The sequence below is a fragment of the Zingiber officinale genome, chromosome 4B, assembly GCF_018446385.1.
Source record: "Zingiber officinale cultivar Zhangliang chromosome 4B, Zo_v1.1, whole genome shotgun sequence".
In the NCBI taxonomy this organism is placed as follows: Eukaryota; Viridiplantae; Streptophyta; class Magnoliopsida; order Zingiberales; family Zingiberaceae; genus Zingiber; species Zingiber officinale.
Genome location: NC_055993.1, coordinates 89,059,934 through 89,085,101, shown reverse-complemented (window position 1 = coordinate 89,085,101; position 25,168 = coordinate 89,059,934). Strand labels below are relative to the sequence as shown.

The following is a 25,168-nucleotide window of genomic DNA, read 5'->3' as shown; positions in this document are numbered from 1 at the left end:
CTTATTTATGCTAATTTACCATGATTTGTTTGCTCATCATATGTCATGACATCATGTTTATTTTTGCATTCATGCCTTATTATGAAAAACACAAAAATACCATGTCATGACATAAATACATCATGTAGTTATAGGAAATCTTCTTTTGAAAATTATTTATTTTTGATGTATGCCCAAACATCATCATGCATCATGTTTAAATTCCTTGAAATTAAGGACAAATGGCATTCATTAACAAGTAACATCCTTGGTGGATGTTCATAATCTCAAAATGCTTAGATAGATATGCATGATCCCTAGATTAGGGCAAAAACCAAATTTTACATCTCACTAAAGAACTATAAGGTGACTTGTATGTGGTTTTATACACATTAAATACAAGTGAGATTTTAGGATGATGAACAAAACTCAAGATGTTGATTTAGTGCATTTCTTTGAGTTTTAAGTTCATCAAAACACATAGTTATGTGTTTTCCAATCATTGGGAAAGCTAATGTACAAGTCATGTGCATTGAGCCCAAAGAATATGGTTGGATATTAGTTTTTAAAATGGTTTTAAATATACTTTGGAAAACCTTGATAAAGGCTATCTTTTGATAGTAATCATCATTGAATAGTTAGGCATAAACTTGGAAGAAAACTCTAAAGTTTTTACAAGTTTGTAAGTTTGTGTCAATCTTTGAAAATAGGAAGTATTTTCTCATAAAACTATTTTTCCTTGATAATATATACCCTAAGGGGTGTCTATATGAATTTTCATGATTTTTGAAATTTTGTAGAATTTTCTAGGGATTTCTGAAGTTGACTGAAATGAAATTTCAGCAACTTCAGACCTTCAATCGATCACCCGATCGATTGAAGGGTCTCAATCGATCGGGCGATCGATTGAGAGTGAGCTTCTCGCGAATAGAAGCTCACTGGATTGATCCACCGATCGATCTACACTAGCTGAATCGATTAGTGGATCGATTCAAGCAGGTTCAATCGATTGGGACCTAATTCCAATCGATTGAGAATGCTGATTTTGGTTGGGAAAGCTTATTTTCAGCATTCTAAACCACCTTTAGTCTAGGTAACCATTCCTAACCCCTCAAAACATATTTATATACATTTAGGAGAGTTTTCATGATGAAAACAAGGACGGATTGGTTAAAGGGAGACTAAGTAGAGGTTTAGGTTGAGGTTTGGTTTCAATATTGAATTTTTGAACCTCAAAACTTCTAAATTTGGGTTTCCTAAAGGTTTAGGGATTCCAAGTCATTGTTGGTACAATGACAGAAGTTACGTGCATGTCTTTAGGGGGAGTTACTCGTTAAGGACATGAAAATTTATTTTTCAAACACCTTGGAAGGTGCTTAACCTTCTTTAGCGACAATGCTCAAGGTTGGGCATTTGAATATAATGGAGAGTGGATATCTTAATTATTCAAGTGGTGTATGCTCATGATGAGCATTTGATGACAATGAAGGGTATGAGACCTTCATTTGAATCGCGTGTGAATATACCAAGTGGTATATGCTCAAGGATGAGCGTTAAGAATAATGAAGGGTATGAGACCTTCGTTATTGTGTTGTGAACAACGAGTGAAGTTATAAACAACGTTGGGTAACTCTTCAGGGGGAGAGTTCTTGATGTGTGCCAATAGGGGCAGAATGTGTGGTTACCTGAAGAGGGAGTTTGCCCTCTCGGAAAGGGGAAGAATGAAGGAAACCATTATTCATATATTGGCATGAAGAGAGTTGAGGCTATGGGATTACCCTAACTTAAAAGTGGTATTGTCAAACATCAAAAAAGGGGAGATTGTTGATACAATATTCCCTAGGTCAAGGTTGACCTGGTTGACTGAGCTTGAATTGGTTTAAGCTCGAGTCTTGATGTTTGAGTTTCGATGTTTGACAATACATGGAGACAATACATGATGATTGCAGGTGTAATTGTTTCATGTGGGGAGATTGTGAAGGAGAGTCAAGTAGGTCAAGGTTGACTGGATACTTGATTATGGAAATCCTAGTGAGTAAAGCTAGGTGAAAGTCCTGGTGAGTGAAGCCAGGCAGATGGAAAGTCCTAGTGAGTGAAGCTAGGCAGAAAGGAAAGTCCTGGTGAGTGAAGCCAGGCAGTTGGGAAATCTTAGTGAGTGAAGTTAGGTGAAAGTCCTGGTGAGTGAAGCCAAGCAGTTGGGAAGTCCTGGTGTGTGAAGCTAGGCAGAAGGAAAATCCTGGTGAGGGAAGCCAAGTGAAAGACCTAGTGAGTGAAGCTAGGCAGAAGGAAAATCTTGGTGAGTGAAGCCAGGTGAAAGACCTAGTGAGTGAAGCTAGGCAGTGTGGAAATCCTGGTGAGTGAAGCCAGGTGAAAGTCTTGGTGAGTAAAACCAGGCACGAGGAAATCCAAATGGGTCAAGGTTTGACCAGACATCTAGTGAAAGTCCAAGTGGATCATGGAGGACCGGACACTTGGCACGAGGAGAAAAGTCCAAGTGGGTCAAAGGGAGTGACCGGACACTTGGTGAGGGAGTCCTAGCAGGTCAAGGGTGACCCGATACTAGGCATGATGTACCAACATGTTATGGTTGACCGGATGTTGGATTAGGGGACTTTGGACTTGGTTTTGGGCAAAAACCATGAGCTGGATCGATCAGTCGATCGATTGGCTCATGCCCAATCGATCAGTTGATCGATTGGGTGAGTCCCCGCGACAAGCCTCCTCCCAATCGATCGGTGGATCGATTGGGAGAAGCTCGCGATCGCACGGAATAGCTCTGGATCGATCGGCCGATCGATTCAGAGCCTCCAATCGATCGGCCGATCGATTGGGAGCTGCGATTTCGCAGAATAAGCCCTGGATCGATCGACCGATCGATCCAGGCAATTCCCAAGAGTACAGAGGCACTCTGGATCGATTGGTCAATCGATCCAAAGCCTCCCCAATTGATTGAGAGCAATCCAATCGATTGAGATTCGACCGTTGGCATCGTATTTAGCTGTTGGCGAGCATTTCTCTCGGCAGATCTCTCGACCTTCTTCTCCAGCGACGACAGCGATTCCGTAGCTTCTCCACAAAGTTCTCACCGCTAGTTCTTGAAGGTTCTTGGAGGCTTGTGCTGGTGCATATCCAAGTCAAGAAGCGAGGAAGAAGTTAGGGTTAGGGTTTCTTGTGCAAACTTGTAAGATCTTATTGTATTTTGTTTCCCTTTCCTTTCTTCTTGTACTAAGAGCTTGTAAGGCTTCTCCGCCTTCGGTAGTTACCATAAAGGAGTGATTTCATAGTGGAGGGTGCGTGAGTGTGTGGATCCTTGGACTAGTCACCTCTTCTTGAGGTGGATATCAAGTAAATTCCTAGAGTTAGCGTTGTTACATTGTTTCTTGTATTTTCCGCTGCTATCATCTTGAAGAAACAAACAACGACGAGCACGAGATCGCGCCGAGCTATTCCCCCCCCCCTCCCTCCCCCCCCCCCCCCCCTCTCTAGCTACATTTTGGTCCTAACACTTGTGTCATCTGTGTTGCTTTCGTTTTAATTTCTGTTGCTTATTCTGATTTGTTTTATAAGAAAAAGAAAAGTTTTTAACGTGCAATATTTACCCCACCTCTATCGTATTCTTCGATCATTCAATTGGTATCAAAGCCAAGTTGCTCTGAAAATACTTAATCATTTTCAAAGTAATTTTAAAAACTTTTTCTTTTCTTCTTAAAAAGATTTATTTTTTTCATTTTTATTTTTTTTATCTCGCACTACTAATCCTAAGATGAAAGTCTTTTAAATTTCTTTTGTTAATTTTCTTGTGCAAGAATGTCATTGACATATCGAGAAGGGCGAAGCATCTATGAACCTCCACCGTACTATCAAGTCTATTTTAATTCCTGGAGGCGAATGGTGGAATTTTTCGTGGGAAGCAATAATTTCGATAGCTAGATTGCAATGAAATAACCATCTCGAAACTCAGAAGTGAACACAAAGGTAATGGATATATTAATAAATATTTTTCCTAATGAAATTTTGTGTCAATTAGAAAATTATAAGAATACATTCGAGTTGTGGACCAAAGTGTTCGAGCTTCGCGAGACTCCGTCAAAACTAGAAGATCAGGGCAAAAGTGAGTTTGAAACAAAGTTTGAATTTGGAGAGCTATCCTCAGAGTCAGATATAGAAGTGCAAGACTAAATCAACTTCATTGCACTAATGGTTGTGGAGAAAGCTGATGGATCTGAACTCTTGTCAGAACAAGTGTCCAAGCAGAATCTAAGACCACAACAATCAAGGGGGAGAATCCTATCGAGGATTTAAAAGGTAACATTGGCAATTCAAAATTTAAAGATCACATAACTTGTTTTAAGTGCAGTAAAGAAGGGCACCACAAAAGTAAATGTCCTATGAATTGATCCGCACAACTAGAAGCAAAGGAGGAACCAATGCTTAGAGTCCGGAAAAGGAAGGACCGCATTCAATGCTTCAAGTACAAAATAATGGGACGTTACAAATTTCAATGCTCAGAGAGAAGACCCAAGGATTTAGGAGGAGCAATTAAGGTAAATCAATTTATTTTACATGAAAGTTTGCATGCTTTAAAACTTTCCTATTGTACTATGAAAAAGCACGAAAATCCTACATTAACATTACTTAACAAAAATAATTTAAATAATAAAATTTTAAATAATTCAAATATTACTAAAATTGATCAAATCAACTCTAACCTTAATCAAGACCTGATCTAGTTAATCAAAATTTATTTAGTCAAGATAATTTAAATCAAAATAATTATCTAAAGTTAATTAACAATAAACAAAATTTAATGAAAAATTTAGAAAATAAAAATAATAAATCAAACTGTAAAAATTTAAAATTAAATATAAAATAAAATTTTAGAAAACTAGAAAAATAAAATTGATAAATTAGAAAATATTAGTAATAATTTTATCAATTCACAAAATCTATATCTAAGTAACAAATCTAAACCAAATCACTATTTGATCCCTAAGAGTCAAATTCATTACTTAGATAGACTATATCTAAGCTATGACTCAAGGGGAGCAAATAGAAAGACTATTCAACCAACTTGATTAACCTACTTTGGATACTTAGGATTATGTTTACTTTTTGCTTAGTTTAGAAAGGTTAGTTAAAAGAGGTTAACCAAACCATAATAATATAGCATCGGAATGGATTGGGATGATAGTACATCAAGGAAGCTTTGTCAAAGGTATGTCTAAGCTGAATCTTGTTTATTCTACATGGTGCACTAGACTTAGTGGATCTGACCGAAGCTACCCCAGTCAAACATATTAGTTAGATCAAAACTTAGTATTAAGTTTTTTGGGCAAGAATATTTTAGAAAGTATTCAGCAAGTGGTCCACCATTAATATACAAGAAGGTCATATGCCTCGCCACTGAACTGAAAACTTATCCTTAGGAAGTTTACTTGATTAACTCAAAGCTAAGTTTGAATCTAACATGGGTTAAACAACCTTTTTTGTATAAGATCTTTATTTAACCTAATTGAATCAACTCAAACTTAACCTTAAAATCAAAATTCTAACTAAATAAAATTAATTAAAACTTAAAATTAATTAAAACATAAAGTCAATTAATTTAAACTTAAAATTTTAAACTAAAACCTAATTAAATTTAATTCTAAAATTAAAAATTTAAATCTAAAATAAATTTAATTAAAACTTTTAAACTAAAATTAAAATTTAAACTAAACTAAAATTAAACTTTAAAACTTAACTAAAAGTTTAAAATTTAATCAAAATAAATTCCAAGATAATCAAAACTTAAATAAAATCAAAATTAATTTAAAACTAAATTATTTTCATAATTAATTATTTTAAACTTAGTTAATTTAAAAGTTATTTAAAACTTATTTAAAAATTAATCTAAAACTTAAATAATATTAAAATTTATTTAAAACTTAATCAAATCTAAATTAAATAATTAATCAATTAATCTTGAACTAGCCAACTAATTACTTAAGTACATTAACCATAAACAAAATTAATTTTTAAAATTAATAAAACTAATTCTTAATCTTTACCTAATTAATTTCTATGAAAATAATTAAATTAATCCTTAATTAATTCATAACTAATTTACTATGAAACTTTAATCAACAATAATTGAAATAAGTAATAATTATTCTAATAATTATATTAATTAATTAATCTGAATGTAAATTTTTAACCTAATTAATAATCATTAAAATATAAATCAACCTAATTAATATTAAATTAATCCTTAATTAATTATCTTTAACAATTAACCCTAAAATTTCTAAACTAAACATATATTAATTCAATTAACTTAAAAAAATATTAATACTAGTGTTACCATTAATATTAACTTAATTAATTAATCCAATTTAATTCAAAATTAACTTAAAATAATCCAAGTACAACTAAATTCAAACTCAATTCAACCCCAAGTCAAATTACAACAATTCAAGCCCAAGTCAACTAACTATAGGATTACCATTAGTGAGATGTTAAGAAAAGTAAATGAAAATATTGTTGAAAAGGTTTTTGAGAACCTATAAATCAATTTTCTTAAATATATTTTAAAAATATTGATTGATGATTGATTGGGTATATTAAAAAATTATATTTTTGATCATCACCTAAGTTTTTAGATGTTTAAGTCAATCTTGACCCTTGGATCATCATCTAAGACTTTAGAATGAGTGGGAGAGACTCTATTGAAAGATATATTTTCAACATTATTTTAATTTTTTTTCAAAATTATACTTTTGAAAACATTTTGAAAAATTATAGTTTACAAAATCATAGTTTGAAAGATACTTTGAAAATTACAAATCTTTTTGAAAGAAACTCTTATTCCTTGATAAATATTTTTGAAAATAATTTTATAAAATTTGCACGCATTAATTCTTCTATATTTTAGTTTTGTAAAAATATTTTAATTCTTGATATGTCTTTTTAAAAAATATTCTTGAAAAATTTTACTAAGTGAATTCTTTGAAAATTCCTTAAAAACATTTTCAAAATTAACTTGTAAATATTTTTGAAAATTATTTTCCGAAGTATCTTGAAAACTTTTGAAAATGATTCTTTCAAAAGAATTCTTGAATTTATGAACACATGTATTTCAAAATATATTTGAATCATGATCATTTTAAAACCCTAAATACATCTTATTACAGTCTTTCAAAAGGGTAAGGGAATACCCTAGGAATATAGTGAGAATATTTTTGAGGAAAGATATTTCATCATTGTTGGTGCAATATTTAGCGAATACAGGGGAGTTTTATATTCAAGCTTTTCAAGCTATTTTGTTACTTGTTGTTCAAGTTACCCCTATTTTTGATGTGTGTCAAAGGGGGAGAGATAGTAAATTCAGGTAGAGTTGTTAAACTTAAGGGGAGTAAAGTGAAAAATAAATACTTGTTTACTTATATGTTTACATATATTGACTTAACTGTGAAACTTGGTTACCAAACATCAAAAAGGGGAAGATTGTTGGTGCAGGGTGCACCAGAATTATGTTAGGTTCAGAGCGCAGCAGAAGATATATATTGAATCATGGATCTTTTCGTGGTACATATAGTTTTACACATAATAACATAAAAACATACCTCGAGTCCTCGATAGGCTTGAATGATATTATAGACAGATAAGAGCCCCATGTGTGACTCCTCTAGCGATATCCACGCGCACTAGATCACGAACTTGACACGATCCATTAGGTGCTAGCCTCTTGGATCGACATAGCCTTGGAAGCACTACCGATCTCTTCTGGTGGAAGAAAATGAAGAAAAAGTTGACGTGGGAGAAATGGAGAGAACAAAATCTACTCTTGAATCTTTCCAAGGATGGCTACTTATAGCCTCCAAGGAATACGAAGAGTTAAGTTCTCAATAAATTCATCATTTATGATCTTCATTAATTAGGAAGATGAAGAGTTATAGCCTCCATAAATTCTTCATTTATAAGCTTCATTATGATGACTCTTCAACTTCTCCATTAATTATCATTATGATGACTCTTTGAATTCTCCATTAATTATCATGATTATGGCTATTCGAATTCTATCTTCTTTGTATCAAATAAATCCACATTTGATCTTGATCTCGACTAACTTTCGATACCATTGTTCATGTCTACGTGCTATGCATGCGACCATCTAGGTTTTATACATGAAGGTAGTGTAAATCCATACACAGACTAAGGTAACCGTCTAGCAATAATTTTTAGCCACCTAACGCAATAAAATTAATATTAGTCATAAACTGTAAACCACCATGAACCGATTACTGTGTAATTCAATCTCTTCATCTAAGCCTACATCCCAATTAATTCGGTACATTATGCATTATTATCAAATTAATTGTTTTACTTGATTTCCAAGATATAATAGACTCCTCTTGAATGATAAATCATTCCTCCCATGGCCATGGATTTTGAGTCACTAATATCTCTATCAAGTGACCAAGATGTTAATTCCTAATCCAAGAGAGCGATGAATCCTCTATTGACTCAACACTATTTTCTCTACGCTTTGTCATACACCCAACTACCATATTAATCACAATATGATTAAAGACTGCTTTTAACGGCGTCAAAGCACATAACTCCATGCATAGAATAAATGAAGGTCTCAAGTCAAAAGATCAGTTACACTCGTTCATAAGAGAAATAACCAATGATTCTTAATATGTGGTCTCCTTTTGAGCGGGTCATGTCCAGTGTACCTCTAAACTCAAGGCACCCCCAAGTACAACTTGGATATCCATCCCTCGGTCTATCTCGACCTAGTCATACTCTGCGTTGATCTAGATATCCATATCCCCTCTAGATATCTATCCGATCAAGGACTATTTTCATATTAATATACCCATTAATCTGTGGGACTTTATCATTAATCATATACATACAAAAAGTAAATAATTAATGATAAATTCTTATCTTTATTAAATAATTATCCATAAAATATATAAGGAGTGTCTTGGCACATAAGTACATACACTAACAATCTTCCACTCACACTATTGCCAAACACTACAGACTCTCAGTCCTAGGCTCCTCACATGAGTCTCATTTTTTTATAGAGGTTGTTGGTTCCTTTGGAGGCCGGCAAGAGGGGAGGGGTGAATAGCCTGCACAAATAAAAAACTACCCTTCTCGGACTTTCAAAATAACACTTGCATTAATTAAAGAAAGAACTAAAAAGTGGAGGCATCAATGTTTTGACTTGGTTACAACCGAGGAGGTTGTTAATCCAAGGAATGAACTGCACTAGTATATCCTTCAAGCGGAGAAACCTCTTATAGCAATGACGTACAAAAAATAGAAGCTAAGCTAAGAATTGAAGCGCACAAGTGTTGGTTTTCTAACTGCTTGAATTAATTGAAAAGCTTCTGGACCAAGGCTGTATTTATAGCCTTGGTCGGGGCACCTGAGGGTTCCAGGTGCCTGGGAAGGGGATAAAACTTTATCCCTTTTGTATAGATCATGTTTGATTGTGATCTGGATGAAATCCTAGTCCGAGCGCCCGGAAGGGTTTCGGGCGCCCCCGACTTGTTCGGGCACCCGGACCAAGAAAGTCAACAATGTTTACTTTTTCGATCCGGGCCCTCTGCTCTGGTTCAGCTCGCCTCAGTCCGGTTCTTCCTTACCAGCTCTGCTTGCTTGGGTGATCTCGGCCATCCGGAATAGGGCTCACCCGAACCCATCTTCCGACCTTCTCGAGCAACCTTCTGCTCTGGCTTCTCGTCCCTCAAAAACGTCGCACGCCTCCTTCTCGTCCCCCACGTACTCTTCCGCAGCACCTCGTCCCTCAGACGCACTGAGCCCGTCGACTTTCTCCCGTGTCGTCCTTCTCGCTAGCTACGTCTTTTGCTCGACCCCCTGTGCTCCTAAACTCCTACACACTTAAACACAAGGTTAAAAACACCACATGACCTAACTTAACTTGTTGATCACATCAAAATAACCTTGGGGTTCCAACAATCTCCCCCTTTTTGATGTGAGCAACCTAAGTTAAGCTAGGGTAAATAGACATAAAAGAAAAACAAATAATATTGCAATAAAGTGCAAGAAATAAAGAAATTGTAATGTACCTCCCCCTAGACTTAACTTTTTCCTTCTCCCCCTTGATCACATAAAAATTGGGGTACCAAGAAAAAACTCTAAGGGTAATAATTTTAAAAACTTTGAAATTTTTAAAAATTATCGATATCATCAAAAACTTTGCAATAACTTATTTCAGTACTTAAAAAAATTCTAAAAAAATTGCTAAGTTAAGAAAATTCTAAGTTTAGACAATTTTGCAAAAAAAAAAATATTCTAGAAAAAAAATTTTGCAAACATAAATATTTTTGAGAACTTAAAAAATTTTAAAGCAAGAAAATTTTTCTAAGTTAAAAATTTTAAGTCATTTTTAGAAAAAATGTTTGAAAATTTTTTTTAAAGCATTATTTAATTTCAATTTTAATTCTTTATCAGTAAGTTAATTAAACATTTATTTCAATATTTTGGCTTCCTGGCAGTGGTGAGACACTAGGCCTTCTTGGTTATTAGAGCAACAACCACTTTCTTAGACAAAGCCTCATAAAGAAATTTAACGTCTAATTTTCTCGCTGAAAGCGCTAAGTCTAATTCAAAGTTTTAGATTAAGCAAGACTTTGGAATCCAATATAAATTCCAGCCAACTGAATTAACTAAGAATTTCTTAGGGACATATCTTTTTGGAATATTCCTAATTTATCCCTTGTGATATCTATAATACCAATTTAAATTAGTGAATTTTCTGTAGCTTGTATTTGATGAGCATGTATGATTTTTCAAGTTATCTATTTGTATTTTTAAATTTTCATTTTCTAATTTTACTTTGTCTAATTCTTCTAATGGGTAAGATTTAGCTAGAATTTCTTTTAAATTTTTAATCTCCTTTTCTAACTTACAGCAATCCTTAGTTAATAATTTAACAAACTTAAATAATTTTTCGGGAGGAAGAGATCATACCTGACTTACCTTATCGATCTCGTTATCCGTGTCTCCTCCTGAACTGATACTCTCTTCCGATGTAGCTCCCCTTTCATCGATGCTCTTGATGCTCATTTCGGATGAGCTTGAATCGTAGTCCTCATCTTGATGACTTGCCATTAATGCAAGTCCGGAGAAGGCCTCGACTTCCGATTCGGATGACGTATCGTCCCACATCACTTTTAGTGTCTTCAATTTGTTCGGTTAGATAGGCTTCTTTCCTTTGTCCTTGTTTCTTAGCTTGGGGCAGTTGTCCTTGATATGCCCTTCTTCATTGTAGTGGTAGCATCGGATCATCCTTTTCTTTCTATCCTACGGATGGTTAGTTTTTCTAGATTTACATAATTTCTTAAAACGTCTTACCATCATTACCATTTCTTCATCGTCAAGAGAGGATTCTGATCTTGTTCGTCTCTCGATGAATTTAGGGCAATATTGTGCTTCATCTCCTTAGTACCTGCACATCTCGATTCATGCACTTCAAATGTGGAAAATAATTATTCTAAGAAAATAGTTTCTAAGTCCTTAGATATATAAAAAGCATCTACTAGTGATGCCCATTTAGCATTTCTAGGAAAAGAATTGAGTGCGTATTTTAGCGAATCTCGATTACTTATCTTTTCTCCAAGATTTGAAAGTTCGGTGATGAGCTCGTTAATTCTCGACTGTAGATGTGCAATTGTCTCGTCTTCTTCAAGTCGTAGGTTGGTGAGCTGGTTGCAAAGTAAGTCTCGTCTTGTGAGTTTGGCTTCAGACGTCCCTTCGTGTAGTTTAAGAAACTTCTCCCAAAGTTACTTTGTTGAATTATAGGTGTCGATCCGGTTGAATTCTTGTGGCGGAAGGACGCTAAGCAGATATAACTCTTCTTTGCCGTTGGCCATGTAGTCGACCTGCTCCTTTTTTGTCCACTGGTATTCTTCCTTACCTTCGGGTGCTACAAAACTGAATTTTATAATTAAAAGTAACTCAAAGTCTATTTTAAAAAAATACCTGCATTCGCTTTTTCTAGCTAGCGAATTCCCATTCGAACTTCGGCGGGTATATGCTTGGTCCAACCATTGATTCGGTGCTTCGATCGGCAGTTAGTCCTCCTGAAGCGTCCTGGCTCTGATACCACTTGTTGGTCGCTTTGGAGGCCAGCAAGAGGAAAGGGGTGAATAGAATGCATAAATAAAAAACTACCCTTCTTGAACTTTCAAAATAACACTTGCATTAATTAAAGAAAGAACTAAAAAGTGGAGGCACCAGAGTTTTGACTTGGTTACAACTAGGGAGGTTGTTAATCCAAGGAATGAATTGCACTAGTATCTCTGTCAGGTGGAGAAGCCTCTTACAACAATGACATACAAAAAAATAGAAGCTAAGCTAACAATTGAAGCGCACAAGTGTTGGTTTTCTAACTGCTTGAATTAATTGAAAAGTTTCTGGACTAAGGCTGTATTTATAGCCTTGGTCGGGGCGCCTGGAGGGTTCCAGGCGCTTAGGAAAGGGATAAAACTTTATCCCTTTTATATAGATCACGTTTAACCGTGATTTGGATGAAATCCCGATCCGGGCGCCCGAAAGGGTTCGGGGCACTCAGACCAAGAAAGTCAACAATGTTGACTTTTTCAGTCCGGGCCCTTTGCTCTGGTTCAGCTCACCTCGGTCCGGGTCTTCCGCTCCGGCTCCGCTTGCTTGGGTGATCTCGGCCATCCGGAATAGGGCTAACCCGAACCCATCTTCTGACCTTCTCGAGCAACCTTCCGCTCTGACTTCTCGTCCCTCAGAAACACCACTTGCCTCCTTCTCGTCCACCCGCGTACTCTTCCGCAGCACCTCGTCCCTCGGATGCACCGAGCCCGTTGGCTCTCTCCCGTGCCGTCATTCTTGCTAGCAGCGTCTTTTTCTCGACCCCTTGTGCTCTAAGCTCTTGCACACTTAGACACAAGGTTAGGTAAGGCCTTTGTGAGTGGGTCTACGATATTCTCGCTGGTATCTACTCTGCTAACCAACACATCACCCCTCTGAACAATCTCTCTAAGGAGGTGATACTTCCTTAGTACATGCTTGGATCGTTGGTGAGACCTTGACTCCTTTGCCTGTGCTATGGCCGCATTATTGTCACAATATAGTACAACTAGATCAATAATGCTAGGAACCACTTCAAGCTCCGCTATGAAGTTCTTGATCCACACAGCTTACTTTGCTGCCTCTGAAGCTGCTATGTACTCGGACTCAGTTGTTGAATCTATAATTGTCTCCTGCTTGGAACCCCTCCAGCAAACAGCTGCACCATTCAGACAAAACACATATCCTTGCTGCGATTTCAGATCATCCTGATCTGTCTGAAAACTTGCATCAGTATATCCTTTGACGACTAATTCATCGTCTTCTACGAAAACTAAGAACATGTTCTTTGTTCTTCTAAGATACTTGAGGATAGTCTTTACCACAGTCCAATGACCCTCTCTAGGATCTGACTGATATCTACTCGTCATACTTAATGCATATGAGACATTTGGTCGAGTGCATATCATAGCATACATTATGGACCCTATAGCCAAAGCATAAGGTATCTTATCCATTCTACTTCTTTCCTCTTGTATTCTTGGACACATAACCTTGGAAAGATGCACACCATGTGACACTGGTAAATATCCTCTCTTGGAGTCTTGCATACCAAATTTATTCAGCACTTTATTAACGTATATACCTTGACTCAACCCGAGTAACCTGCTTTATCTATCTCGGTATATTCTAAAACCTAAGACATAGGTTGTTGATGTGCATAAATAGTATGATCATTTATGCATGTTTTAACGCACATTCACTTACTTTATGCGTGCATATTCTTTACATAATCGTCTCTTTATTCATATGCTCATAATAAATATTCTTTTGTTCGGCGATCTGCTCTTTGTTTGGTTTTGTGTTGACATAGATAACTTTTGGAGCAAAAAATAGCAATTGTCGGCGCACTGGAACAAGGCAGAGAACACGGTGGTACAACCTCGCACGACCGTGTGGACAAACAAAGGCAAAATGGTGCATGGCCGTGCAACTCTTGAACGGCCGTGCGGCCGAAGCAGAAGCAAATCCTTGCACGGCCGTGCGAACCCGCACGGCCGTGCCAATCGTCCCGAGGCCAAGCAGCACACGACCGTGCCAACTTTTCAAAGGCAAGGAAGGTCACAGCTGTGTGACCTTGGCAGAGACGAAGAAGGCCACGGTCGTGTGACCCCACACGGCTGTGTGACTCAACCCGAGAGGAATCCGTGTGAGGCCATGTGGATTCCACACGGCCGTGTGATGAAGGACACGGGCTGTGCCATGCCAAAACAGAGTTGCGCTGAATTCTGGGTAAATTGCAGACCGTTCGTAAAACGGCCATAACTTTGCTCTCCATTGGAGTTTCGGGCTGTTCTTTATAATAAAACGTAGCTGACTTCAATATCTACAACTTTTCTTCAGATACAACAAAGAGAAAGCATTGTCTGCCCGTGCTAAATAGCACGGCCGTGCCTCCCAACCGCGGGTTTAACTGGACCTCCACCCAGACCGCAGACCAAACTTCAAACTGTCATAACTTTCGACTCGATTTGAGACAGGGCTCAATCCAAGTATCAGATTGAAGATAATTTCGAGAGCTACAACTTTGGTTCAGGGTGAATCATGAGAAGACCTAGTTTAATAGGTGAAAAACTTAGTTTACCGGACCCCTGTAATCCTGGTTCTCCTGGACAGCTTGGAGGAGGTATAAAAGGGTCGAGAACCCTATTCTTTGATCATCTTTGGTTCGGGACTTCGTCCCTCCCCTGGGGGGAAATCCGTAGAGCTTCATCCACCGCCGTCCCTTCACGATCCATCCATCTCCGGAGCAAGGAAGCATCCCCAAGACATCGGAATCATCAATCATCTCTTCTTCCTTTTCTTCTAGGGTTGTAAGTATGCTTTTCTTTATGTTCTGGGGTTGTTCTTCCCCCACAATGGAGTAGACGTCCTCTTCTAGGATCAGGGAGTATTTGTAATGTGATGGAGATGTAGAACTATGTAGATTCATCCTGTTTCTATTCGATGACTTGTCAATATCTTGTTCATGCTTGTGTGACATGTTTATATTTCTATGCTTCGATTGATTGATGTGGAGGATTGTTGATCCCGCAAAGGGGATATCTTAGACCGTATTGACCAAGGTACCCTAGTGACAGGGGTAACCCTTTCCGGACGCCTAAGACGTTCCCTCAAAAGGAGAAATAATCCCTTAGGAACTGCTGTTCTCGTAAAGAGAGTGCTCTAGATCGTATACCCGAGGGGCCCTAGTGACAAGGGTAACCCGTTCACGGATATCTAGGGCATTCTCTTGAAAGGAGAGGCATCCCAGTGATCTACTAGAAGTAGGTAACCGTGTCGAACCTCTACCCTTATTCTTATTGTTCTTTACTAGATATGCATCCCAGTGATCTACCGAGGCGCCTTCGTGAAAGGGGGTTAACCGTTATAGGATTTTACAGGGATCGTCTCTACGTGATACTTAGGGATACTAGCCCATCTAACTTCCTGCAAGAGCATTAACATAGAGAATGAAAGCTAAGCAATCTATGTAGTTCCTCCTAGTATTATAATAAAACTGAAATCCTAGAATCCATCTCCCAAAGCTCTTTCCCTCCAAGGCCAGTTCTCTCTTCTCTCTCTTCTCACTTTCCTCTTCTCTCTCTCTTACTCTCTTTTCTCACCAACCTTAGGTTTGTCTAGATAACGTACTTTGCGATATCTCTAGTGCTTAATCAACAGTCCCTGTGGATTCGATATTTTTATTACTAACGACGAAACCGTACACTTGCGGTTGTGTAACAAGTTTTTGGCGTCATTGCCAGGGACTGTTCGCATTAACATTAGTATATTAGCAATTTAGTTAACCTAGACTTGTGAATAGTTTTTGTTTTTCCATTTTAAATTGCAATTTGTTTTCCATATACAAAAAAAAATCTGCATTTTTTTCTAGCAATTTAAATTTTGCATTTTGTTTCTTGTTTTTCATATAGCATTTCATTTTTTATCTTTAATTCTTCATTTTTATTTTTTCTCATTTTATTTCGATAAGCACTAACATGTCAAGCAGGGCCTTAAGAAATTTCTCGGCACCTATTTCTGCAAGATTTATGTCTCCCATTGTGCAGCCTCATATTGAAGCAGAAAATTTCCAAATAGACCCAGAGTTAATTTCCATGATACAAGGTCACAAATTTGGAGGAGAGGTATCAGAAAGTCCTTATCTGCATCTTGAGACATTTCTAGAGCTTTGTGATATGGTGAATTGTGAAGGAGTATCAACAGATGCAGTTCGATTGATGCCATTTCCTTTTAGCATCAAGGATAAAGCAAGGACTTGGTTATATTCTCTCCATCCTCAAAGCATCACAAGTTGGGAACAATTGGAGCAGCAATTTCTGAATCATTTTTTCCCTCCAAGCAGAACAATCTACATGAGGAGTTGCATCACAAATTTTGCTCAGGTGTATGGAGAATCATTATTTAAAGCATGGGACAGATTGAAGAGTCTACAAAGATAGTGTCCTCATCATGGTTTAGAGAAATGACTGATTCTACACATATTCTATAAGGGAATTTCTTTTTCAGATAAGTGTTTGTTAGATTCATCAGCTGGAGGTTCTTTTATGGACAAGAGTATAGAAGAAGCTTATACATTAATTGATCAAGTGGCATTGAATCTCCATGGATGGTCGAGCAAAAGTTGGATGGAATCTCCCTCAAAAATTCAAGAAGTACAAGCCATATATACAAGAGAGCCTATCAAGCAAAATGTAGTTCAACCACCCAAGAATGCCAAAATTCAGAAGTCACAGAATGAGGAGTTCAAACATTTGGGGGCAAGGATTGAGAGCATAGTTTCAAAATGGTTTAAAGAAGACCTTCCTCCTACATAGACAAGATCTAGTGTAAATGATAATGATCTTAAGTTGAGAGGTGGCAAGAATCATGAAGAACTTCTGAAGAAGTACATGTTTAGAATTGAGGAGAAGAATAATAGAAGATCACAAGAACTCAATTTCATTACTCCAGGAAGTTCATAAAGGCCACAAGTAACCTTCCCTCAACGATTGATCACACCAACACTAGATAAGCATATTGGACCTCCTCCGCAAGCTCAAAGGGAATATGGGAAAAAGGAAGTGTCTTTCCCAAGACCTTCACTAAAGGTTCCTTTTCCACAAAGGCTAGTGAGGACCAATGAAAACGAAGACTTTGGCAAATTCTGTGGCACAAATATGGTTGAGTGTAGATTTTTGGATGTATATGAAGATGATGACTCTTCAGATGAGGATTGTGATGATAATGCAGTGGATAACAAGTTTTTAGATCTACCTTCTGGGTTTACAGGGTGTTATGATGAAATTGAATTTTCAGATGATAAATGTGATGTGGTAGATCAACTTAAAACTGCAAATGAAGTTAGTGATGCTCCTATAGATGATTCTCCTACTAAGGATATTGATGTTGGTTCATTTTTCGATGCTTGTGTTGATGATGATGATTTGGAAGAATGTGTAGGGAGCTGCGTTGTGGAAACAACATCTCAAGGATCACCTCCTTCGTCCACATACCCCTTAAAGGTAAGAATTGCAAGGGTTGAACATGTTGTGGACCAATGTATAGGGACCCATGTAGATATGGGTGAGTCCCAAGAATCACCATCTATTGTATCACCAACACCTGAGCTAGAGCCAGACCCATCAATTAATTTAGAAGAGGTCACATCCACATGTTTCGAAATTTCAGGTATCTCTCGGCAAAGTAAGGTTAGTATTTCTTGTGATCTTTTGGAAAATTTTATAGAGGTACCTATCATTGACTTTGTTGGTTGTGATTCAGTTTTTATTTCTTATTCTTCCTATCTTAATATGGTTATGACACTATCTTATCTAATACGTTTGTGGGAGATTTGTATTTTCTTTGCATGTGTAGATTTTTAAGAGGCCAATAATTGGAAGCTCAGACTAAACCGTCTTTGACCACCTGATAGAACTTCAAAGAAGACGAAGATGAAGAGAGTTATACTTTACTCTGTAGCTCCTTTGATGAAAGCTCTCTACATAATAAGAGCCCTTGGTAAGAGGGTGATGAAATATCTTACCCCTCCTAGAGCGAGATTTCGATGAATCTAATGAGGTGGTCGAGCTAACGACCTTAAACAAGCGCTTCTTGGGAGGCAACCCAAGCTCATTTTCTTTGTTTTCATTCATGTCTTTAGTTCTTTCTAGTTTCATTCCTTTCTAATAATTCATATCCTTTACTTAATTTTTCTTGTCTATCATTCTTTTTATAGATTTCAGAGTTGTGGAGGAATGTGAGCATCGGATAGAGGAGTATCTTGAAGCACATGAATGTCAACCATTTGAAGCTCATCACTTGGTAACTTCTCTAAACTTCATAAATTTCCTTCACATTACATTTCTAGTTTTCACCGGGACGATGAAAAGTTTAAGTCTGGGGGGGTGTTTGGGTTTTGTTTAGTGTTTGTCATACTTCTTAGTTTTTGCACATTTCTTTTTTTTTGAAATTTTTGCTAGTTACATCCTACATCATATTATGATTGTTTGTTCCTTAATACAAAATACCAGCACATCTATTCTAGATTTTATGTAGTTTATGTGTTACTTATGGTGCTAGTATGTTTAGTGATCTATCTTTTTCTATCTATGATAGCATGAAGTGAGCAATATTTTTACTATAAGAGTTTAAGTATTGACCTTATTTTAGGATCTCTATACACTATGCCTATTTTTGATGGTTGATAACTCTAAAATAGTCATGATTCATAGAATTCGACTAGTACTTGTGCTTTTATGGTGACCTCTCAACTACATTTTGGTTACTGGATAAACTCAGATCATGTAAGCTCATTTGGAAAAATCAATCCAAAAAAAAAATAATATTTGAAGGTTTGTTCAAGTTTGATACTTTGCAAACATTCAAAGAAAAAAAATAATAATAAGGGATAAAAAATAGTTATCATGAGTGGAAACTAGCAATTCACCCCTTTGAGACTGAGTTAGGTTACTGGGGAAATGAATGCTATGTTTCTCTTGATACTGAGTATTCCTTTGAGACCTTGTGTAGACGATGCATAGCATTTTTGAGAGGAACGAACTTGTGTGTGGCAGGTAAGTGTCTATCGCCGAAAGAATAAGGAACACAACTTTATGACGACTTGACTAGACTTAGGGATTGAAACTTGATAAATTTAGGCCACTTTTGCACTGAGCACGGAGGACTACTACTTAGATCATACTCAGACTACTTTTGTATCTTGCTCACCAATGAAATCATTTGATAGAATTAGATTGACTTGCTAGAGGTTATGATGCACTATTTAACCACATGAATCTAGATTACGGATTTTGCTTGAGGACAAGCAAAGGTTCAAGTCTGGGGGTGTGATGTGCGTAAATAGTATGATCATTTATGCATGTTTTAACGCACATTCACTTACTTTATGTGTGCATATTCTTTACATAATCGTCTCTTTATTCATATGCTCATCATAAATACTCTTTTGTTCGGAGATTTGCTCTTTGTTTGGTTTTGTGTTGACAGGGATAACTTTTGGAGCAAAAACAGCAATTGTCGACGCACCGGGACGAGGCAGAGAACATGGTCGTACAACCTCGCACGATCGTGTGGACAAACAGAGGCAGAATGGTGCATGGCCTTGCAACTCTTGCAGAAGCAAATCCTTGCATGGTCGTGCAAACCCGCACGGCCGAGCCAATTGTCCCGAGGCCAAGCAGCACACAGTCGTGCCAAATGGCACGACCGTGCCAACTTTCCAGAGGCAAGGAAGGTCACGGCCGTGTGAATCCACACGGCCGTGTGACCTCGTCAGAGACGAAGAAGGTCATGGCCGTGTGACCCCACACGGTCGTGTGACTCAACCCGAGAGGAATCTGTGTGAGGCCATGTGGATTCCACACGGCCGTGTGATGAAGGACACAGGCTGTGCCATGCCAAAACAGAGTTGCGCTGAATTCTGGGTAGATTGCAGACCGTTCGTAAAATGGCCATAACTTTGCACTCCATTGGAGTTTCAGGCTGTTCTTTATACCAAAACGTAGCTGACTTCAAGATCTACAACTTTTCTTCAGATACAACAAAGAGAAAGCATTGTCTTCCCATGCTAAATAGCACGACCGTGCCTCCCAACCACGGGTTTAAATGGACCTCCACCCAGACCACAGACCAAACTTCGAACTGCCATAACTTTCGACTCTGTTTGATCCAGGGCTCGATCCAAGTATCAGATTGAAGATAATTTCTAGAGATACAACTTTGGTTCAGGGTGAATCACGAGAAGACCTGGTTTAATAGATGAAAAACTCGGTTTACCAGACCCCTATAATCCTGGTTTTCCTGGACAGCTTGGAGGAGGTATAAAAGGGTCGAGAACCCTATTCTTTGATCATCTTTGGTTCGGGACTTTGTCCCTCCCCTCGGGGGAAAGCCGTAGAGCTTCATCCACCGCCGTCCCTTCAGTATATCTCCGGAGCAAGGAAGCATCCCCAAGACATCGAAATCATCAAGCATCTCTTCTTCCTTTTCTTCTAGGGTTGTTAGTATGCTTTTCTTTATATTCTGGGGCTGTTCTTCCCCCACAATGGAATAGACGCCATCTTCTAGGATCAGGGAGTATGTAATGCAATGGAGATGTAGAACTATGTAGATTCATCCTGTTTCTATTCGATGACTTGTCAATGTCTTGTTCATGGTTGTGTGACATGTTTATATTTCTATGATTCGATTGATTGATGTGGAGGATTGTCGATCCCGCAAAGGGGATACCTTAGACCGTATTGACCAAGTTACCCTAGTGACAGGGATAATCCTTTCCGGACGCCTAAGACGTTCCCTCAAAAGGAGAAACAATCCCTTAGGAACTACTGCTCTCGTAAAGAGAGTGCTCTAGATCGTGTACTTGAGGGGCCCTAGTGACAAGGGTAACCCGTTTACGGACGTCTAGGACATTCTCTTGAAAGGAGAGGCAATTCCTCCATAAGGAAGTAGGTAACCGTAACGAACCTCTACCCTTATCCTTATTGTTCTTTACTAGATATGCATCCCAGTGATCTACCGAGGCGCCCTCGTGACAGGGGGGTGAACCGTTACAGGATTTCACAGGGATCGTCTCTACGTGATACTTAGGGATATTGGCTCATCTAACTTCCTGCAAGAGCATTGACATAGAGGATGGAAGCTAAGCAATCTATGTAGTTCCTCCTAGTATTATAATGAAACCGAAATCCTAGAATCCATCTCCCAAAGCTCATTCCCTCCAAGGCCAGTTCTCTGCTCTCTCTCTTCTCACTTTCCTCTTCTCTCTCTCTTACTCTCTTTTCTCACCAACCTTAGGTTTGTCTAGATAACATACTTTGTGATATCTCTAGTGCTTAATCAACAGTCCCTGTGGATTCGATATTTTTATTACTGACGACAAAACCAAACACTTGCGGTTGCGTAATAGTTGCATCTCCAAGATCTTTCATTGAGAAACACTCTCCCAACCAAGTCTTGGTAGATTTTAGGCTAGGGATGTCATTGCCTATAAGAAGTATATCATCAACATACAACACTAGGAACATAATCTTGCTCCCACTAACCTTCTTGTAAATGCAAAGTTCTTTTGGATTTTTGACAAAAGAAAAATCTTTAATGACTTCGTCAAATCGCAGATTCCAACTTCGAAATACTTGCTTTAGTCCATAAATGGACTTCTTGAGCCTACATAACTTATTGGCATTCTCAGATTTTATAAAACCGGGAGGTTGTACGATATATACTTCCTCCTGTAACCTTCTATTTAGGAAAGCAGTTTTAACATCCATTTGCCAAATCTCGTAGTTTTTGTAAGCTGCTATAGCTATCAAAATTCTAATGGACTTAAGCATTGCAATGGAAGAAAACTTTTCATCATAGTCAATTCCTTGACGTTGATTGAAACCCTTTGCCACAAGCCTAGCTTTATAGGTACTTATGTTCCCATCCATGTCAATCTTTTTCTTGAAGATCCATTCGCACCCTATGGGTTTTACCCCAACTGGCATATCAACCAACTCCCAAACTTGGTTGGTGTACATGGAGTCCATTTCAGATTTAATGGCTTCCAGCCATTTCTCAGAATCATTTGAAGCAACTGCTTCCTCGTAAGTCAACGGTTCATCATCTTCGATGAGTAACACTTCCTCATTTTGGGTTACCAGCCAACTATATCTGTTTAGCTCTCGATGTATTCTTGTAGACTTACGTTGATCTTGCGTTTCTTGAGCAGTCTCGGATGAAGGAGACACTTGTACTTGTGGCACTGTCTCATTATCCAACTGTTCATCTTCCAACCTGTTTGTAGAGTCTATAATTTCATCAAGACTTACTTTACTCCCACTACTTTCTTTAGAAATAAATTCCTTTTCTAAGAAAGTAGCATATCGAGTAACAATAACTTTGTGCTCACTTGGGAAATAAAAATAATATACCATTGTAGCTTTGGGATAACCTAAAAACATACATTTTATGGATCTTGCTGCAGGCTTATTAGAATTTTCATTCTTCACATAAGCATCACAACCCCATATCTTAAGATAAGATAAATTTGGTTTCTTTCCAAACCATAATTCATAAGGAGTCTTATCTACAATATTGGTTGGAACTCGGTTAAGTGTGTGTGCTGCTGTTTCTAAGGCATAGCCCCAAAATGACATTGAAAGGGTTGCATGACTCATCATTGATCTAACCATATCCATGAGTGTGCAATTTCTCCTTTCTGAAACACCATTCCACTCCAGCATTCTAGGAGGTGTAAGTTAGGAAATTATCCCACACTCTTTTAGGTAATCAATGAACTCTTGGCTTAGATACTCGCCACCTCGATCACTCCGAAGGGCCTTAATCTTCTTGCCACGTTGATTTTCTACCTCATTCTTGAACTCCTTAAACTTGTCTAGAGTTTTAGACTTATGTCTCATTAAGTAGACATATCCATATCTACTTAAATCGTTAGTAAAAGTCATGAAGTAGGTATATGCTCCTCTAGCTTGAACTTGCAATGGCCCACAAACATCACTATGTATGAGTTCTAGTGGTTCCTTTGCCCATTCACCTATCTTGGTGAATGGCTATTGGTCATTTTGCCTTGTAAACATGCTTCACATGTATCTATGGGCTCTAATTCAAAAGAGTCCAAATACCCATTACTGAGTAATCTAGCGATGCGTTTCTGGGTTATATGACCAAGTCTACAGTGCCAGAGATATGTTAAGTTTGAGTCATGTAATTTCTGTTTCTTACTTTCAATACAATAGATCGGTTCATCTAAGTTAAGAATATAAAGACCATTATTCAATAAACAATTTTCATAGAATATATTATTCAAATAAAAGGAACATAACTTGTCCTTGAATTGAAATACAAATCCCTTGGTGTCTAAACTTGACACCAAAATGAGATTCTTTGAGAAACTAGGAACAAAATAATAGTTTTCTAAATTCAAAACATGTCCACTAGGTAAATTTATTGAATAGGTTCCTACTGCTAATGTAGCAACTCTCGCTCCATTAGCTACTCGTAGGTCCATTTTGCCCTTGGACAACCGTCTGCAGTCACTTAGACCCTATATGTTCGCACAAATGTGAGAACTACTTCCAGAATCTATGACCCATGATGAAGAAACAAAAATATTGCACTCTCTCATAAAGATACCTGAAACATCCGCTCCACTGGCATTCTTCTTCATGAAAATCTAGCAGTTTTTTCTTCTAGTGACCTTTCTTGTCACAATGGAAGCACATGGCCTCCTTCTCATCAGATTGGGGTACATGCATCCCTCTTCTTTTGAGCGTGATATCTAGGATTCTTCACTGCATTAGCCTTGGGATTAAACTTCCCGGTGCTAGGGCGCTTGTTGGTCTTTCTGACCATCATTGCATGCAGTGAAGGATTTACCTTCATATCCTTCTCAACAGTTTTCAGCATTACCATCAGATCAGTCAAGCTCTTGTCCATGCTATTCATGTTGAAGTTCAACACAAACTGAGAAAATGATGGAGGTAGTGATGACAAGATTAGGTCAACAGCCAAGTCCTGGTCTAACTTGGAACCTAAGCTCTCGAGCCTCTCTATGTACCCGATCATCTTGAGTACATGAGACCCAACTTGGTTTCCTTCCTCCAACATGGTACGAAATAGTGCTCGAGAGGTTTCATACCTCTCTACTCTCGCACTATCTTGAAAGAGCTCACGCAAGTGCTGATCAATCTCCCTAGCACTCATGTTCTCATGCTGTCTTTGCAACTCGAGAGACATAGAAGACAACATGATGCATTGCACATCCAGTGCATCTTCCATATACTGAGCATAATATGACTGATCTTCGTCTGAAGCATTAGGTGTAGGCTCTTTCAGTGGTTCATCTTCGAGCACGTAAATTTTTCTCTCATGTCTTAAGACAATTTTCAGTTTCCTATACCAATCCAGGTAGTTAGAACCGAGGAGGATATTCTCTTTCTCGAGAATGCTTCGCAGTGATAAGGTACTTGTGTTTGCCATCTAAAATTTAAAGCAGAGTTTTAGTATTTGTGGAATATATTTAATAAAGATCTTTTTTAACTCCTATTATTTTATTCAAGTCCAACAACCCTCACTGTTAGAATTCGAAATTGGTTTATAACAACACCTAATAGGACCGAAACCCTGAATCATATAGAATGCACACAGATGAGTTGTACCTATATGCTACATTCATCAAGTAGGCCTTAACTTGCCAATCACAAATCTATGTGACTTTCGGTATGTTCTTGTTGAGCCGTATATTCTCAACACTTGCCCCTCAAATCAGTTAACCTTAGTTGAGCTAAACAAGTCAACGAATTTAAGTTAAGTCGACTCACTAATAATTATGATAAATTATAGATGTTTTGACACAAGCCCACAGCTGAGCTGTACCGACTTATGTAAAAACTCTAACTATCATCATAGTTATTAGTGGAGGGCTTTTAATAGATCTTGACTTTAATATATTTAAGGGATTTTATAATTATTAAAATGTCTCACCATAATTAACTTCTTGTGCATTTGCATAATCTTATTATGAGATTTATCTCCATTAATCGTTTTAGTCTTTTAAAACAAA

General features: G+C 37.6%; 1 non-coding gene across 1 annotated transcript; it reads right to left on the bottom strand.

The window, feature by feature from the left end:
* Positions 1-16,455: 16,455 nt before the first annotated feature.
* On the bottom strand, positions 16,456-16,561 carry LOC121978864. The gene has a single exon (XR_006111200.1). It is a non-coding gene; the product is annotated as a small nucleolar RNA R71 (small nucleolar RNA).
* Between the last annotated feature and the right edge of the window lie 8,607 nt (positions 16,562-25,168).